The sequence below is a fragment of the Neopelma chrysocephalum genome, unplaced genomic scaffold (genome assembly GCF_003984885.1).
Source record: "Neopelma chrysocephalum unplaced genomic scaffold, ASM398488v2 Primary Assembly neopelma1_119, whole genome shotgun sequence".
Taxonomy (NCBI): domain Eukaryota; kingdom Metazoa; phylum Chordata; class Aves; order Passeriformes; family Pipridae; genus Neopelma; species Neopelma chrysocephalum.
This window is the reverse complement of record NW_020897781.1, coordinates 7,893,051-7,910,440: the sequence shown is the minus strand read 5'-3', so window position 1 is coordinate 7,910,440 and position 17,390 is coordinate 7,893,051. Positions and strand designations below refer to the sequence as shown.

Below are 17,390 nucleotides of genomic sequence, written 5' to 3'. Positions count from 1 at the left end.
CCGGGACATTCATCAATGGTGCAGGGCACCCAGCCGTGGTCCTGGGACACCCAGTTGTGCACCTGGGACACCCAGTTTTGCACCTGGGACACGCAGCACCAGGAGAGCAAGGGCTGAACCCCCCGTCCCAGCCCACCAAGCAGCAGGGGTATGTTTGGGCGAGTGCTGGGTGCCCCCGGACATTGTGCAGGAGGAGGCACAGCTGGAGAGGAGGTGATGGGCACAGATGGGTGGAAGGGAAGAGGGGGCGAAGGCATCACGGTCAGCACAATAATCAGCACGACCAGCAACCAGCAGCCCAGTCGGTTACAGAGTAATTAAGTAGTTTTGCACACATTTGTGGGCAGTTCCCCCATTTTGCGTAGGAGGAGTTGGAATGAGATGCGGAGATGCCTGAAAATGAAAATATGGGAGACCAGAAACACCATCCCCATCGAGGGAGCCAGAAGTAACTGCAGAGCAGATGGGGCCCAGCCCAGTGCATAGAGCACTGTTTTTTGCCTCGTTTGTGATTGCTGACTTTGCTCGGGGGAGGCCGGAGGGAGAGGTAATTCTTACTTCACCAGCAGATAGTGCCGAGACAACCAAGCCCAGTCTCCAGGCAGGAAGGGAGGCTGTGGGCCAGGCACAGCCAGCTGCCTCCACCCAGGGTGGGCAGCGAAGGCAGCAGCACCCTCAGGAATGATGGTCTGTGGGGTAGGAGGTGGGGACAGACCATCTGCCAGGATGTGTCTGGTGTGTGTCCCCCGAACTGCTCCCACATCCTGAGGATGAGCCTCTTCCCAGCAGGGAGCAAGGCATTGCTCAATCCAAACACTGGACCCCACAACGTGATGACTGCCTGGCTGGGGGCTGGGTGTTGTCCAGCACCAGCCCCATGTCAGCCCGGGGCCAGACACTGGGATAAAGGATTCTCCAGGTATGGCTGTGTGTCACAGTAATCCCAGGAAGGATTAGCCCCCCTTACAGCCTGGATGCAGTAAGAGCACATAAAGAAAACAGTTCCTGCATCTGACAAACAGGACATAAACGTGTTTCTGTTAGATACACAGATTCTCAGAGGAGGAAGGAGATAAAAATGAAGATTGAAAAAAAGAGCAGGTTTTAGCAGAAAAGTAGAAATCTCTCATTAAAAGGTAAGGCATTAATTTTCTTAATGTACTAAGGAGCGGAAGGATCTCGAGGGCAGAGGATCCTCAAGATTGAGGAAGCTGAGCAGGAAAGCAGGGATTTCCCTGGAGAGGCTTCATGAGCTGCATTAACTTCAGGAATGAGGAAACTGGTACTTGTTCTTGTTTTCCAGGATTGCCACTCCGCCACCACCTTCATTGAAACAAATTAAATCCTGAGCCCTCTGAATTTCTGGGAGCATACAGCACTGCAGCAGAACTGCATGGCCAAGTGGCAGCTGGATTTGCTGTTCACAAAGTAGCGTTTAGCCAACTCCTAAAAGGATGCCTTGGGCAAGGAAACCCAAGAAGATTTCTTGCTTAGTTTATGATTTGTTTGATGCAGACATGGTCAAATGTGAGACATCGTCACAACCAATAATCTAACCTATAGAACGTATTTAATTAGCAATGACATTGCTGGAGGAGCCACCCAGAAACTGGCTCCTAGGCCCTGGGTGCCGCAATGGGGACTGTCACAGATGAGTGAAGTCAGGGAAGCCCTGGAGCCACGTGGGACATGCCTGCCCTGCTGCCCTGCTCTAACTCACCTCCCTTCCCTCTCTCTCCCAGGACTCCACTCAGCTCCAGTCAACCGACTTCACTTTGACCCTTTTATTTTGCTTGGTCTCTTCCCCTCTTTTCCCTGCCCTGCCTCTCCACTGCACCCAGCCAAAGCTATTCTCCCTCCCTTCGCCCTCTTGCAATAAAATAAAATGAAGTTAAACAGAAGGAGAGGTTTCAATGTCTCAGATCGTTCCACATGGCCAGGTTAGGACTTGGGGTGGGAGCACTCCCAAGCAGTGCTGTTGCAGGGAGTGTGCGGGTGGCTCGTGCCTGGGGAGCCCTGGCACTGCCCCACCACCTTCCTCCACCTGCCACGCTCCAGCCTGCAACAGCTGCTCCAGCCCTCCCAGCCTGGGGGGATGAGCAAAGTCCCACTTTCTTCAGAGTTTAAGGTATCAGTGGTGCCCGAGACACTTTAAGGAAGGCTTGTGTGAGCAGCTTTGCCGACAGCCTCAAGGGGAAGGCAAGGTCTGTTGGTGCGTGGCCATGAGCAGGAACGGAGGGACAGGTCCTGCCAGTGCACCTACACTCCTGAGAAGACGTAGCTGCACCCTTAGAGCATGTCTCCACATAAAAGGCATTTTGCATCACTGGAGGGAGAGCTGTTTTGATGGCTCGGGGTGCCCCAGCTCGAGTTCGGTGCTTGGAGGGAGGGTACGGACGCTATTGCACCATGTGCAGTCTGGGGAGGTTGGAGCTGCACCCTCACAGTGGCACCAACACAGTTGCTCAAGTGCTGGGTGTGGGAGCCCAGCGTGGTGCTCTCACTGCTCTCTCCTGATGAATCCTGGCCATGGCCGGGCTGGGCAGAGCGGGGCAGGCCACGGAATGGCCGTGGGAGAGCGGGGCCAAGGAGCAAAGCCATCCGCCTGGGAAGTGCCCCAAGGTCTTGGACCTTGGATGGGCAGTGCCACGTGCTGCCAAGGGCCATAGGGAGACACAGGGCTGGGGAGCACTGGCTGGCAGGGTCAGCAGCAGACCCTTAGAGGAGATGAGCCCAGAGCAGGTAAAAGGGCTGGCACATAATTCTGCAGTTTGGAATTTGAAACAGTCGTTAAAGGGCTGTTCCACTTTAACTGCCCATCTCTTACTGTTGCTTTCCACAGAGACTGGATGTGGACTATCTCATCTGGGCAGATAATCTTTTTTATGCCAGTTCAGTGAAGGACAGGTTGCAGCAAGGATGTCACAGCCCTCACCAGCTTTGCAGTCTTTGTCATGGACTCTGCAGCTTCTGGTACCTTCAGCCCCAATGGTAGAGACTTTCCAGAACAGACTTCTGCCTGTGATTAGGAAAATGCCTCCATTTATAAAGGTGAGGACAAGCAGCATCGCACCGTGTCAGCCCTCCAGCTGCTCAGCAATGCTGCTTGCTCTGGCTCTTCCCTGGAGTTTCTCCTGCCAGATGGTTTGTGAGCAAAGTGGGAACCTGAGCTGTGTCGCTCAGAGACAGACGGAGACTTGGGGTGGACTGGATGCTGACCAGCTCTTGGCCTTGCAAAAGCAATGTGCTCCCTCTACGTTTCACTAAATGTCTCTCTGCAGCATGGGGCTCGCTCCAGCTCTATTTAAAGGCAACACAGTGTCATCCCAGGCTCTGAGCAGGAGCAGGACACAGAGGATGCATGCACAGTAGGAATGTAAATATTTTTTACATGTACACCCACAGCCCCAGCGTGTGCAATGAATACTCAACGTATGCCATGTGCCAGATCAGAGACATAATTATTGATGCAGCAGGTTTTCAGAAAGACACAACAGGGTGTGTACTTAATTTGGCAATAAGAGCACACCTAAGCGGCCCTGGCATTTTCGGCTGGGTATTAGACCACTGCCACCCACGGGTGCAGCTATTTTAGCTCACATCGACGTGTCGGCAGTAACAGAAAGGAAACCAAAAGCAGGTATTTGTTCATTAGGATGGAAAAGCTCCACGGAATGCTGAAAGGTGTTCCTTGCACGCAGGAGTGCTGTAGACCAGTTCTCAGATTATGCCACCCACTACACTTTCTAACAAGGCTATTAGGGCTCTGATCTTAATAGCACCTGTACGTGTGCCTAACCATAGGGATGACTCATTCTACCACAGTCAACAGATGTGTCATAGCTCCCAAAAGGAGGCAGTATCCACAGAAATGATTTTGCAGAGCTCCATGTTCACTTGGAAGGTAGCTCTCATCAGAGAGCTCTCATCAGAGAAACAGGCTAAAATGTTTATCTTCTCATGGCACATTGCAGAGATTCAAGTGATTTCATTCCCTCTGCGTCAGCCCACCTCTGAAGGCTGATCATCTGTCCCAGACAAAGTGGACTTAGGCAAAGACTCTTAAAATGCCTTTCAGATCTAAATATTCAGTCAAGGGAATAAATCAGGCCCTACTTTCCAAAATTTCCCAAGGAAGGAAATTTCAGACAACAAGAGATAGAATTATTGTGTAATTCAGTGCAAATAATTTATCCAGATTTTAAAATACCACTTAACAAAGTCCCTCTCAAAAAGCTGTGACAATGGCTGGGGTAAAATACTGCCAAATAGCACAAGCTGTCCAAGAGTCAGAAAATAAACAGGCCATTTCCAGTACACCAGCAGGTCAAGAGAAGAATGCCAGAAAGCTCTCCACTGGGGCCAGCCTTGTTTGTGGATGGGGTGGAAGAGTGCTGCACTTCCCTGGCCTGTGAGGGTTGCAAGGACATCAGGCAAAACCAGATGAAAGGGCAGTGCAGGCAGAGGTGAAACCCTGCCTAACTCCTACCAGGGGGCAAGGATGGAAAAGAAACATCTGGACTCTTCAGATACACAGCTGCATTTCAAAACTAACAGCGGAGGCAAGAAAGTGAGATGAAATTCTCCCTCTGACTTCACGCCTTCACACCACGTAGAAATGTGACTGCCTTCCACACATCCAGGGACAAGGACAACCAGGAACAAAAGAACGTTTCAGAGGAAATTACTTTCTATTAACTCATAATTATGTAATGCAAAATTAACTCACAAAGGCCAACAGCGTAATTGGATTCCCAAGTGGAGAAGATGGTTGCATGGTGAATAAGAACCTTCCACAGCCCCATTAAATATGGTGTTTCAAATGCAGAATATAAATTCTTTTGCCATGCAGCAAAATAATGCCTATTTCCTTCAATAGCTACAACCGAGGGGATTTTAACCATTTCCACTCAATTGCTGATGAGTACCAAACTGCCCAGGTGACCCTATGGAATGGCTCCGTTCTGAATCCCTCCTTGCACTCCCAGGCACACAGCAAAATCCTAATTAATTCTGTGAATATATTTGGATATGTTGCTGGAATAAAGTATGAAGCCTTCCAGCCATCTTAACCTTCTTCCCGGCTTGGATTTTGATTAACTGGAATAAATATTTAATTAGAAAGGCAAAGAGATGAACCTCTTGACCACCCAGGCACTGCCTCTGTAGTCACTGCCCTTTGATGTACAAGGAATGGGCTTGTAGGACTTTCTTAAAACATGTGCAGCCTTTCATTTCTCTTAAAATCGTAGCAAGGTCAGGCTCTGCTTTGGGGTTTGTGGCTCAGAAGCCGCACAGGGAACACGGCACAGATTCCTGCTCATCTTGGTCAGATGAGGGAGGGGAGGCTTGCCTTGCTCTCCACAGCCAACAGGAGCTTGGGCATTTGTTTTCCAGGTCCCCATATGACACATGTCCCCATGAAGATGACAGGATGGAAAGCTCTCCCTGCTGTCCCCCCCTTGCCGTAGCGCTGCCGATTCCTGCAGCAGCCCCCGGGCAGCGCCCGCCTGGCTCAACGTTTGCTGTGATGAGCTGTAATGCAGCCTGGAAAGAGCTCCGTGGGAGCTGGGTACCAGGCAGGACCGTCCTCTGGGCGTTTCGCTCCCGTTAGAGCAGTGATGCGGTGCTGACACGAGCCAGGTGACACCAACACACGCCGTGTTTGGCTGCACAGTCAGTGACGGCGCCAGGTGAGAGAGGCGCCCGTTTCAGCCGCGCATCGCTCTCCCCTCCCCTAACCTGCAATCCGACAGAGCACTCGAATACCTGCTTGAAAGTCCCCGACCTCAGCAGGGCTTAGGCATGTGCTGAATCAAGGCTTAGGAAGCAGCTCAGCCCATGAGAGTGATCTGCTGGAACCAGCACCCCCGCCCTTCCAGATTCCCTCTCCTCTAGGCTTAATTACTGCCTGCTTTTGGCACTGGCACCATTTGTGCCGTGTGCTTTTACTTTCCCCTGAAGGAACATTTGCACCTTTACTATATTTATTTTATTCTGAGGAAATCCTGATGATTTCCTTTCATGCTTGATTTTGATCCTGTTTGCAGTGGGACTCCTGCTGTCGCTCTATAAATATCTGACTGTCAAATCTTTGCAGAAGCGAGCGCAACTGAGAGCAGAGAAGGTGAAGTCAAGCTAAAGAGACCTTTACCAGCTCTAAAAACAGCTGCTGCTCTTGCTGCTGCAGCTGATTTATTCCTCATCTGGAGAACAACAGTTCAGAGCCCAGAATCGTTGCCTCCAATGATTTATTTGGCTGTGCTGAAGTTTGGCGACGTGCTGTATAATGTTTTTTGCATGGAAGTGTCACTCTGAAGGAGGTTTAATTGCTTTAAACGTGGATGGTGATGAGAACACCTTGGAAAAGCTATTTGCATACATTTTCTCGAATGCCAAATGTGTAGCTTCCTCCATGCTCAGGCAGCCTGCGATTGCTTCCCTGCGTTACTCGGGTTTGCTGGGTGCTTCTGCAAAATCAACAACCAGAAATTCCCCAGCATGAAGGAAAAAGGGAAGCTCAGGGTTTGAGTGTGTAACAGCCAAACCAGCAGGACTCTGAACCTGGGGCTGCAAACAATGCACACAGACTGCCCCTGGCCCCCAGGACTCAGGGCCCGATGCCGACACTGCCTGCAGGAGTCTGGAGTGGAGCAAGGGCAAGCGCTCAGCACTGCCTGCTCCCAGACATTGGCTTGGCTTTACCAAGGGTAAATGACTGATTTCAACAATGCAAGGCTGGTGACAAAGACCTGAGCTGCCACCAAGGGCAGGGCACACACCTGCACCATGCAGCACCTGCAGCACCGCTCACACCCTGTCTTCACAGCACTGATTCCAGAAAATGCTCACCATGATCATCCCTCCCGTGACCTTCACACAAGGCCAGGAGGTGCCACGCACAAATCCCTTGTCCTTCTTTCTCCACAGAATTCAAGGGCAAAGTGTCTCTCGAGTATCCTTGGAGGTTACACAGCATCAGTCACAACAATCCGGTCTAAAGAGATCTTTACTCCGCCGCATATCTCACTCTGCAGGGCAGTTCACTTTTGTAATTACTTAATGCTTTGAAGCATCAGCTGTTGACATAAGCAGGACCCTGCCTGTAGGAGTGAAATAGGTATTGATTTAATGCCCTCACTGCAAGGGATCATAAGGCATCTGGAAGTGACTTATTTTGCAGCCGCAGCCATCCCTGAAGATGAGCTTGCTGCCTGCCTGCTTTTCCTCAGATACTTGCTCTTTTTCAGCCTAGATGTTGTACCTGGAGAGAAGAGACATTTACAGCAGCCAGGGATGTGCAGGCTGGCCAGCAGCGCTGTACAGCAGCCCCAGCTGTGCTGCCACACAGCAAAAATCAGGAAGAACAGTGTTTTTTGGTCCATCACACAGTCCACGTGCTGCAAGACCAACACCTTCTGGAAGCATCAGGTTCATTGTGGAGGTGCTGTGCAGTTGTGTGTGTGCATGTGATAGGTCAGCACCTTTCGGGCATGATGGATTTGCTGAGCCTGTACAAACCATCTGCCCAGGAAAGCCACAAAGAGGAGCACCAGCCCCGGCCCCAGGTCTGTTTGCCCCCAGGGAAAGACAGCAGTCCTGCCAGGGTGGGTCCTGAGAGAGGCAGAGCATTTCCCCAGGGACACCATGTCTCTGGCGTGACAGGGTTTTTTGTGCCATCGGAACAGGAACAGGGGCTGCAATCCACCATCAGGCTGACCCTGCTCTGGTATTTTCTCTGGGAACCTCAGGATCTCTGCCCAAGCCCACGCCAGGGTCTGCAGATGACAGGGTGGAGTAACCCTGGGATGTTGGGCAGGGCAGGAAAGGGAGAGCATCACCAGCTAGTACAGGAATGGTGGAAGCTGTGGCAAAGCAGAATATGATTCTCTAAACTGGAATTTAACCAAGACACCAGGGCTCCTCCTTGCGTGTTATCAACCACCTAAGTGACCACATGACATAACTGCAGCCAGAAATATTCCAACTGAAAGTCAGGCTGAATTTTGTAAGAGCAAAAGTGGAAGCGATAGTTTCTTCATGTCTTGCTGTCACCCAACAAAGTAGTGTAATTGCATGGAATTTAAGTGTCAGCCATGCATCCCACCTCCCTGAAATACAAGCTAGGGGGGTCATTACAGGGTTTTACAGATGATACTACGTGGTCTGTGATACAGAGGTGGCTGGCTGTGACAACCTAATGGGTCTGCTGGCCCCAACTGCTGTGTCCCCAAATGATCACCACCTCGAGAGGTGCTCCCTGCTCTACCAGCATGACAGCTGGTTTCAGCCAGGTTTGCAGAGTTTCTCTTCTTATGCAACATCCATTAGTTATTCACAACGACTGCAGCTAGCAGGCGAGTTTGCTGAGAACGGTGCCTAGTTACAACAACAAACCCGGCTTGGCTTTGCCACTGGCATACTTTTCTCAGATAAACCAAGAAAAAATTTTTACACTGTGCAGTTCATTGTACAGAACCTGGAATTTAAGCTGTTTAGTTTGTAAGGGCATTTTAAACTAAACAAGCAGCTTTTTGTTAATGTTTTCCCTGGCGCTGCAGATTTCTGGGTTTAGAATAGCACGGATCACTTTGAGCCACCACCGCTTTGCTGGGGTGGAGGGATGTGATGTTACACATCCCAGTCAGAACTCCGAGACCATGCAACCATTTTTCAGGCAATGACCCTGAAATAATTGGAGTACCAGCCAAAGGCCTGACCCTCGGGCTTTCCCCTGGCTTTCAGAGCATGGGGAGCTGCTGGTTACAGCTTCATCTCACCCCACAGCTGGGGACAGACACAGGCAGCAGCACTACAGCAATGGGCAAGGCACCCACTTCAATCCCTGTGCCACGGCTGGATGGATGTGGCAGAGAGGAGCAGCTGGATCTATCAGAATAGTTATTGCAGGGGTGAAAGGAGGCTGGCAGAGCTGACCTCTTGTTGGAAAGAAAAGAGGATCCCAGCAGAATGGCCTTGCCAAGAAAGAAGTAATCCCCTTGCCCTTGGGTCTTGCTCTTTTCCCACCAGGCTCTCCTCCAGCTGTGGCACTGGGTCTGGCTGGGGTGGAGCAGAGTTTCTGCAGCAGCCTGGTCGGGTGCTGTGGTTTGCATTTCTGACTAAACCAACATTGATAACAACCCAGTGCTTTACCCACTGCTGAGCAGGGCTGGCACAGCATCAAGACCTTTTCTTTTTCCCACTCTGCCCCCGCAGTGAGGAGGCTGGGGAGGTGAGAGGCTGGGGGGGACACACAGCTGACCTCCAGTGACCAGAGGGATATTCCACACCACGGGACATCATGCTCAGCAATAAAAGCTCAGGGACAGGATAAGGAAATAGAGATATTCAAGGTTATGGTGTTTGTCTTCCCAAGTATCCCTTATGTGCTTTCCCAGAAATGTCTGAATGCCTGCCTGCTGATGGGAAGTGGTGACTGAATTCCTCATTTTGCTTTGCTTGCTTGTGCAGCTTTGCTTCACTTACTAAACTGCCTTCATCTCGGCCCACTAGTTTTTTTCTCCCTTTTGCCCTCCTGATTCTCTCCCCCATCTGACTGGAGGGGAGTGAGCACCTGAGTGGGTGCTTAACAGCCCATCGCAGCTAGACAGAGTTCCTCCCATTAGTTCTTTCTGTTTCTTTTGTAATATATCCCCTCTTTCCTATGGGATAGTTACCCCTCCTGCCAGCGTTACATCTTTGTTGTTGTTGCTTTTTCACTTTGCCTCCCTCAAATCCATACTTCTCCCCTTATCTCTGCTTCAGGCTGCAGGAGTTCTCTATTCCGGGCCAGACAGGCCACAGGGCCATGGGAAGGGATGTCCCTCTGTGTCCTATGGGGCCCGTGTGTTGTGTGTCAAAAGTGATTTGTGGAGTAAGTGTGAACAGGAGCTGTGCTTTATCAACAAAGCATTTTCTGTCCTGATGAGGGATTGCAGAGATAACAGAAGCAGCAGAACATTCTTTTAGGGAGACACTTCAGAGAATGCCCGTAAAAACCACCAGCAGCAGCCTCTGGCAGGAAGGAGAGGTGAGAGTGCCTGGTGTACCAGGCAGAGCAGGAGGCAGCACATTCAGGTGATTATTTTTCTCTCTGCTCTCACTTTGCTGGATACCCACATCATTTCAGCTGTGAAACTTTACTCTCCCAGCAGAGGCACCATGGACAGGGTAACAGAGCCTCCCAAAAACTCTAGGTCCTACTGCTTGGATTCCCAACAATCTGCTAAACAGCCATGGGCAGAGATCTCTGGCTGGCTGCAGCAGGGCTGCTGAGCAGAGCTGGCAAGAGCAGCTGGGACATCTGCGTGCACACTGGCGTTAAATCACACTTTGGGGTGCTCACCCCATGTGCTTCCCTGTGTCCCTGCTACCTTTGCCAGGCCATCCCATTACTGGCAAAGGGCAGAGAAGACTGGCATCTTTCTTGGAAGGGCCCTGTAAGGGCTCCTGCAAGGGCTGGCAGCTCTGGAGGCAGCTGGGAGCAGACTGCTCACGTGAGCATGAGGTGACAAGTCCTGGGAGTGCCCAGCAGCTCCAGGCTACTGCCCTGAGCGAGAAATGCAGTTGTTTGTTCAGTTGTTCTCTTTTCCCATTGCCATTTGTTTGTAGACATGTCACAGCAGATGCACCTCACAACAGATACTTGGACTCATTTGGGGCTGGTCCCAGTAAATGTAATCCAGCTAACCAAACACTGTTTATCAGAGTTGTCACAAAGATTTGTTAATTCCCTCTGACAAAAGGACTTTCAGGATAGTCTTTAATAAGGAAGGAGGAAGAACTTTCAATTCATATACCAACAAGAATGTAATCCAGAGAGTAGATAAACCCTGCCCTCAAGAAACAAGTTTTCAGCACTTAAACCAGGCCCAGGTGGAGGGGCAGGCAGTGAGGGCTGCTGTGCAGGGAGGAGAGCAGGGGACAGGCAAGGCCAAGCTTCCTGCAGCTTCCTGCAGTTCCACCTTCGCCTGCCCATCGAGGGTGAAGGGGGACACAACGTTCATGGTCCCTGCAGCACAGGGACCCATGTCCAAGGAAGCTGGTGGCAGCCAGGTCCAGACCAGAAAAGGAAATGGCTCTGATCAGCCCAATGAGGACTGGATGCCAGAGGAAGCTGCAGATACTAGAAGTTTCCATGATTTCAATATACTGAGGAGTATCGGGAGCCAGGTTGCATCTGATTGCCCTGCTCTTTGTCTCCTGAGATGCTGCTTATGGCCTCTGCTGCCTTTGGGGACTGGAAAGGGAATCAGTTGATTTTTTAAGTGCTAATTGTGGCCTGTCCATAACTGAATTTTTCCTTATTTTATTTGTTTTTCTTAACTTACAAATGACAGTTTCTACTGCTGTCATCTTTCCCTGCCATCCCCATACACAGGCACACTTGCAATGTGCCATCAAATTCCGGGATGGATACACAGGCACCAAATACATAGTTACACTCCGGAAATCACACCTAGGGCAGGATGGGGGAGGCTTGAACCAGCAATGCTGGTTGGAAATGAAGGATCGAACATCCCTTTAAAGAGTAAAGTAGATTGACTCGAGGAAGACATTCAGGAAGAATTGGGAAAGGGAGGCACTTAGTCATCACAGCCTTCTCTCACCTCATTTCCTGAGCGTGCAGAAGCACTCAGAGGCCACTGCTGGGAAGAAGAGTCAGGGCCTGCAGGACCCACTGGCCTGGTGCAATGTGGCTGTGTCCCATCCCTGGGGCTGGCAGAAGACATGGCTGTGGAGCTGCACCACGGAGCTCCAGCCCATCTGGCTGGTTGCCTGCAGTGGGCAGAAAGGGCAGATAAGTAAGTGAGAGTCGTCTGTGCTGGTAAACAAACCAAAACCTCTTTACTGGGACATCAGGGTGAAAAAGTGGGAGCAGATTTCCCCAGTCTTTGCGGGTCTCGAGATAAAGTGTTGGTCAGAGGGCAGGTGGAGGGGCCCATGTGAGATGCTTCCCAACTCACCCGTTGACTTGCTGTCTGTTTCGGGGCCATTTCTCCAGCCTCTCTCTCCCTCAGTTTAGGCATTTGTAAAATAGCAACTGCCTCCTGCCGAAGCCTGTCACTAAACATAGCCCATTTGTGCTGGGAGAGTCACGTTGTGAGACAGAAGGCCCATCACACACTGCTGCGAGAGGGGACTCGATGAGTCACGGCACAGCACCAGCTCTGAAATTCATGAAATGCCTGAATTCGCAGTCAGAAAAATTCACTGTTTAAAACCAAAAACAAGAGAGGACAGTTCCTCTATGTCCTGTCTCTGGGGTAGCACCTCCTGGCCCCACCTGTCAGTGTCTGAACCATGCACCCAGCAGAGCCTGTCTGCTGGCAGGTCAGTGAGCTCTGTGGATGGGGACAGCCCCGTGTGCTGCCAGCCCGGCAGAGCAGCTGCTGGTGTGTGGCAGGGCACAAGCCAGCACCAATAAGCACCCGGTGCCAAAAATGAGGACATGGGGTTGGGGTCAGGAGAGCTGCATTTCCCTGAAAAGCAAACAGGGGCAGAGAAGTTGGCTGTCACTCCTCAACAAGGTCCTCCTCACCCCATCCCCATGTCCAAGGCAAGGGAGGAGCTCAGTCCCACCACTCACTAGCAGTGCCAACAGGTGACATGACTGTGTCCTTGGGAACACTCCCTCCCAGTGCCCTTTGGGTCCCTGTTTCCAGGGGCTGATCCCATTTGCACTGCAGGTGAACCACAACCTTTGGTGCCTGGCTACAGTGGCACATCCTGCTGGGCACACGATGTGATTTCCACTGTCACTGCTTCCTCCTGGAGAAACTCCAGATTGAGCATGTCAAAACCAGACAAAACACGCAATGAAAAGCAAACAAACCAAGCATCCAATAGTTTCGAACAGAAGATACCAAAGCAACAGGAGAGACATTATCTGCTGAGAATTAGTGCCTGGAATTTGCCTGCCCGTGTACTTGTTTATATTTATACATGCAAGTGTGTGTATATATATGTACCCAGGCATATGTCTACTGCACGTAGACAGAGAACAAGAGAATAAAATGCTATATATACTAAGGCACATTAAGAAGATAGAAAAACAAATCTATACAGTGAAGGGTTTAAAAAGAGTTTTCAGCATTTCATCAGCCAGCCTAAGAGAATCCTTCCCATCTGCCCCCAAGCAATAAAGCAAGCAAATTACACGCTGATGCTTTCCCTGCCTTCTTAGTGGCAGCTGAACCTTCGCCTCTGTAATACAGAAATGTCCTGAGTTTGATAACAAAGGTCATTCATCCTTCCTGTGACATTGCCATCAGTTCTCTCTGCCTCAGTCTCATACTGAGAGAAGGGAGTGGGAGAAGATGATCCTTTTGCACAGAAATTGTTCTCAGGCTGATGCAGCATTCACATCCCAGCCTGCCAAGATCTTCAGATGCTGTGATGGGACCAATCCTGGGGGATGATGAAGTCTTTTGTAAGCAATAACTGTCCTATTGGCACTTTGGTGCTGTAGCCATAGGCCTTTCCTTCTCACATGCAGGTCACAGATACTGCCATTTTAAGGCCAGTGCTGATTTTGGTGTTCTTAATAGTGCTGATTTTGTCTTTGAAACCCCTTACTTATGGCCTGTACCATATTCCATGCCAGAATCAGGGTCTGGCTTCAGGTGAGTTTAGAGCTGAAACCTTCTCCACGCCCCAGGAAATACTTTATTTTTACTATAAACCCAAGCTATGAAGGTGATTGATGTATTTAAACACTTGTAGGATAGTTCTACAGTAAATCTAGGTGAAGCACTTCCAGCTTCCAGCCTCCTCCCACTGTCTCACTGCACCCTGCTGCAGGAGGCAGTTCAGTGTTTCAGACAGAATTGACTCAAGGGTGACTTCAACCTGCCTGAGATCACCGTGTTTGTAGATAATCTAAAAGGCAAACCCAAATGTCTCCAAGGCCCAAGACTGTCATAACAGCTAAACCCTAGAGAAAATCTGGCATGCCCTTGCTCTTTAGAGCTGACAGCCTCCACTCCTAAGCGAGAACCAAGTCCTGGGCTGCAAATTAGCACCTTCCCCTACATTTCCAGCACAAGGTTACATCTGGTCACTTACTCATCTGGGCCTGCCCTCGGTGTTCTACATAGCTATCTATTTAGGCTGCTCTGTATAATTTAAGAATTAAAACTAAACACTATGTTACCTACAGCCACATCATCTTAGATGAGCTTAAACAACTGTGAAATTCCTGGGATCTATTAAAAGCAACATTCAGTGCATGCATTAATCAACAGATGCTCAGTAGCCGTGCATCAGAAAACCACAAGTGAGAAGCAGCCTGAATAGCCTCCTGCCAAAATGATTACTTTCTGTTGTGACCAAGTCCTTGAAAAACCCTCTGCACTGCGATGCCAGAGCGGTGCTTGGCTCAGTGGTTACCTCAGTGGCAGTAAGATGGACTTGCCCCTTCTCACTGGCACCAACAGGTCAAACAAGCAGTGGTATTTCCTGCTGATGAGTCAGAGATGAGACATGAAAATCACCATCTCTTTGCAGAGAACGTTTGAGACGTTATAATTTGATATCAGTTGTGGTTACTTCCCCTGCAGTGCGCTGAGGGACAGCACTGCAACCCAGTGGGAAGGGCACAGTGCACAGATCTGACCAACTGCACCCCCTCCTTCCTGTGGCTTCCTATTCTCACACACTCGCTTGACTCAGCAGCCCTTGGTGCCTCTGATGCCCCCCCCTTCAACAGGGCTCCCTGGGACCCTGATCCTCCTTCTACCTTTTCCTTTTCTTTTTTTTCCCTTCAGATCCTGGCTTTTTTTTTGTGAGGTTTGACCCCAGGATTGTGTTTCTCTACATTCCCAAGCCTCTGCTTTCCTGGCTCAAGTCTCCTTCCTTCCTGAACCCTTCCCATGGCTCCCAAAATCCATCTGTGGTTCCCCTTTGGCCAGGGCCAGCAGGCACAGAGAGGAGAAGGTCGCTCACATCCTGAAGAGTTACATCTGCAGTCATCCCTTTTCCGTCCCTCATGATTAAAAGCACATGACAGCTACAAGGCCAGTAAAACAAAAGTGTGGAGTTTCCTGATCATGCCAGTTGAAAGATTTAAGGGACAAAAACAACTCAAAAAATGAGGTCGAGGCCAAGGCCAAAACCAAAAAACCCCGAAACAAAACAAAAGCAAAGAGAAGGCAAACCAGTACAACTTTTGGCCTTCATTCTCACACCAGATGACCTGTTCCTCATGCCAAGCACAACTCGAGTGAATAGGAAAGAGAGTTTTAAGATTTTCCTTGTTCTGCACCAGCCTGGTACAGAACTGAACATTGCTCTGGTGACAAAGGCAGGAGCCCATTGCCACAGGTGAAGTTCACAGGGGATTCCAGCCATGCCCTTTCCCCCGACCGACTCTGCTGCAATGGCTTTTCCACCATTGCCTGAGCAGATTTTAAGAAATCAAGAATAGATGTAGCTACTCCTTTTAACTCAGAGCAGCTATAAGGTGTGGAGGAGAGGGGCTACAGGGAGGAGGAGCCGGCTCCTGCCAGAGCTGTGCAACAAAAGAGGCACCAGCTGTGAAGTGCAACAAGGGGACTTCCAGCTGCTCAACGGGGGGAAAAGTTCTTTCCCCTGAGAGTGGTGCAGCACGAGGACAGGTCTCCCAGAGCAGCTCCATCCATGCTCCATCCATGGGGACACTCCATCCGCAGAGATTTTCAAAATTTCTCTGGACAAGACCCTGAGCAACCTCCTCTGACTTTCAAGCTGGCCCTGCTGGGAGCAGAGGTTGGATTGCAGCTCTCCGGAGGTGCCTTTCAATGATTTTTTTTTCTGATTTCTGTGAGGGCAGGATAAGGGCCAGTCAAGGGCTGGGCTGCACAGCTGGGGAGCTTCTTCCTGTCCTGTGACCCAGAGCACGAGCCATGCTGCACAGAGCAGAGAGGCCCCCCCATCCTTCTCTGCCACATTCCCACCCACTCTCCCTCAATCCCATTCAATATAACTTACTGCTTTTTTGTGGGGCTTCCCAGAAAAGCAAGGAAAACTGCCAAAAGTTATTATGAGCTAAAAACATGCAAATTTGCAGAAGTATGATTTCTTTTAAGAGATGTTCTCAATGGAAACACTGATGATTCACCTTTTAGTGACCAACTACTTCCGGACGTCCTTGGCAAACTCTGAATTTTAATTTTCACAGAAAAAAGGAAGCGAGTATTCACAAGGAAATTTCCTGTGTTTCATCAGCTTAAGTTCTGAATCAAGCTTTATTATTTACAGATGAAGTGTTGTTCATAATCTCCATTCCAGTATATTGTGAAAACTGAGATCAAAAAGCAGAAGTGCCCGAGTTTCTGATGTGTTGGAGGCTTGCAGTCCCTCAGTTTCCCTGTGGAGAAAGATGTGCACATCACTCTGGAAATCAGCACGCACCACCTCTCAAAGTCCAGCCTCACTTTTCACTGGCACCTGTGAACTCTAAGTGCCCCCCATGAGCTGAAGCCATGCACTCTGTCCCAAACACTACTGGCGTGGAGAAAATGAGTTAAAGCAGCTGGGGATTAGCAAACTGCAGATTGTTGGAAATTAGCTAGTGTGGAAAAAACCTCTTGGTCATAACTGTAGTAAGACTGTCTAAGTAGGTCACAACAAAACCACATCAGATGATGAGAGCAAAGGAGGTGTAGGTTCAGCCTGTTGACAGGAAACCAGGCGCTCTCCAGCTCTGCCCTGTCTGTGACACAAAGAGAAAAAAACAGCTGCTGCTCAAATCACTGCTTTTTAAAACTCAGGCATGTTCTCACCTATTTGAGCCGCTTTCACTTTAAGTAAATGGATCACGAGTGCCGGCGTCTGCCGCAAGTCTAAAATTTCGTTTTCATTAAGTTCATTGCTGATATTCTAGAGGGCCTTTAAAACGACCTGAGGTATTCAAATCATCATGTCTGTTTGTACAACCCCCCTTTTATTTTGTGAGCTAGTCAAACGAGAAATAAACAGAAATGCTGTTGTACGCTGTGTTTCCATAGTCCCTGTCATCCCAGCTCCTCAAACTGGCACAGACTGGATGTGTGTATGCCCATGACTGGCTTCCTAAGCTGGAAGATGCTAATTAGCCTCATTTCCCAGGTAAAAACTGGTGCACGGGAGAGCTTAGAGACCCAAGGCACCGCAGCAGCCTGTGCCAGGAGGGCATTTGAACTTAGACCAGATAAAGCTGGTCTAAGCTTTATTTTAATCCACTGATCAAAATCGCTAATTAATTCCTCCCTGGTATTTTCATTCAAAAGCATTTTTATGAAAGTTTTGAGGCTTTCTAATTCAGCTCAATGGTACCGGGACTCATTTGACACTTTCTCCCTGCTGTAAGGCCGGGCTCCCAGTGGGGCTGAGTGGTGAGAGCCGTGCATGGACCCGCTGTGCCCTGACCC

The 17,390-nt window shown here is 49.8% G+C and overlaps 1 protein-coding gene across 1 annotated transcript in view; it reads right to left on the bottom strand.

The window, feature by feature from the left end:
* B4GALT5 (beta-1,4-galactosyltransferase 5) overlaps nucleotides 1-11,628 on the bottom strand; it is a 46,326-nt gene extending 34,698 nt beyond the window's left edge. The window contains exon 1 of the mRNA XM_027697469.1: nucleotides 11,610-11,628. The gene's annotated coding sequence lies outside the window, so the exon portion shown is untranslated. The remainder of the gene's footprint in view (nucleotides 1-11,609) is intronic.
* Between the last annotated feature and the right edge of the window lie 5,762 nt (nucleotides 11,629-17,390).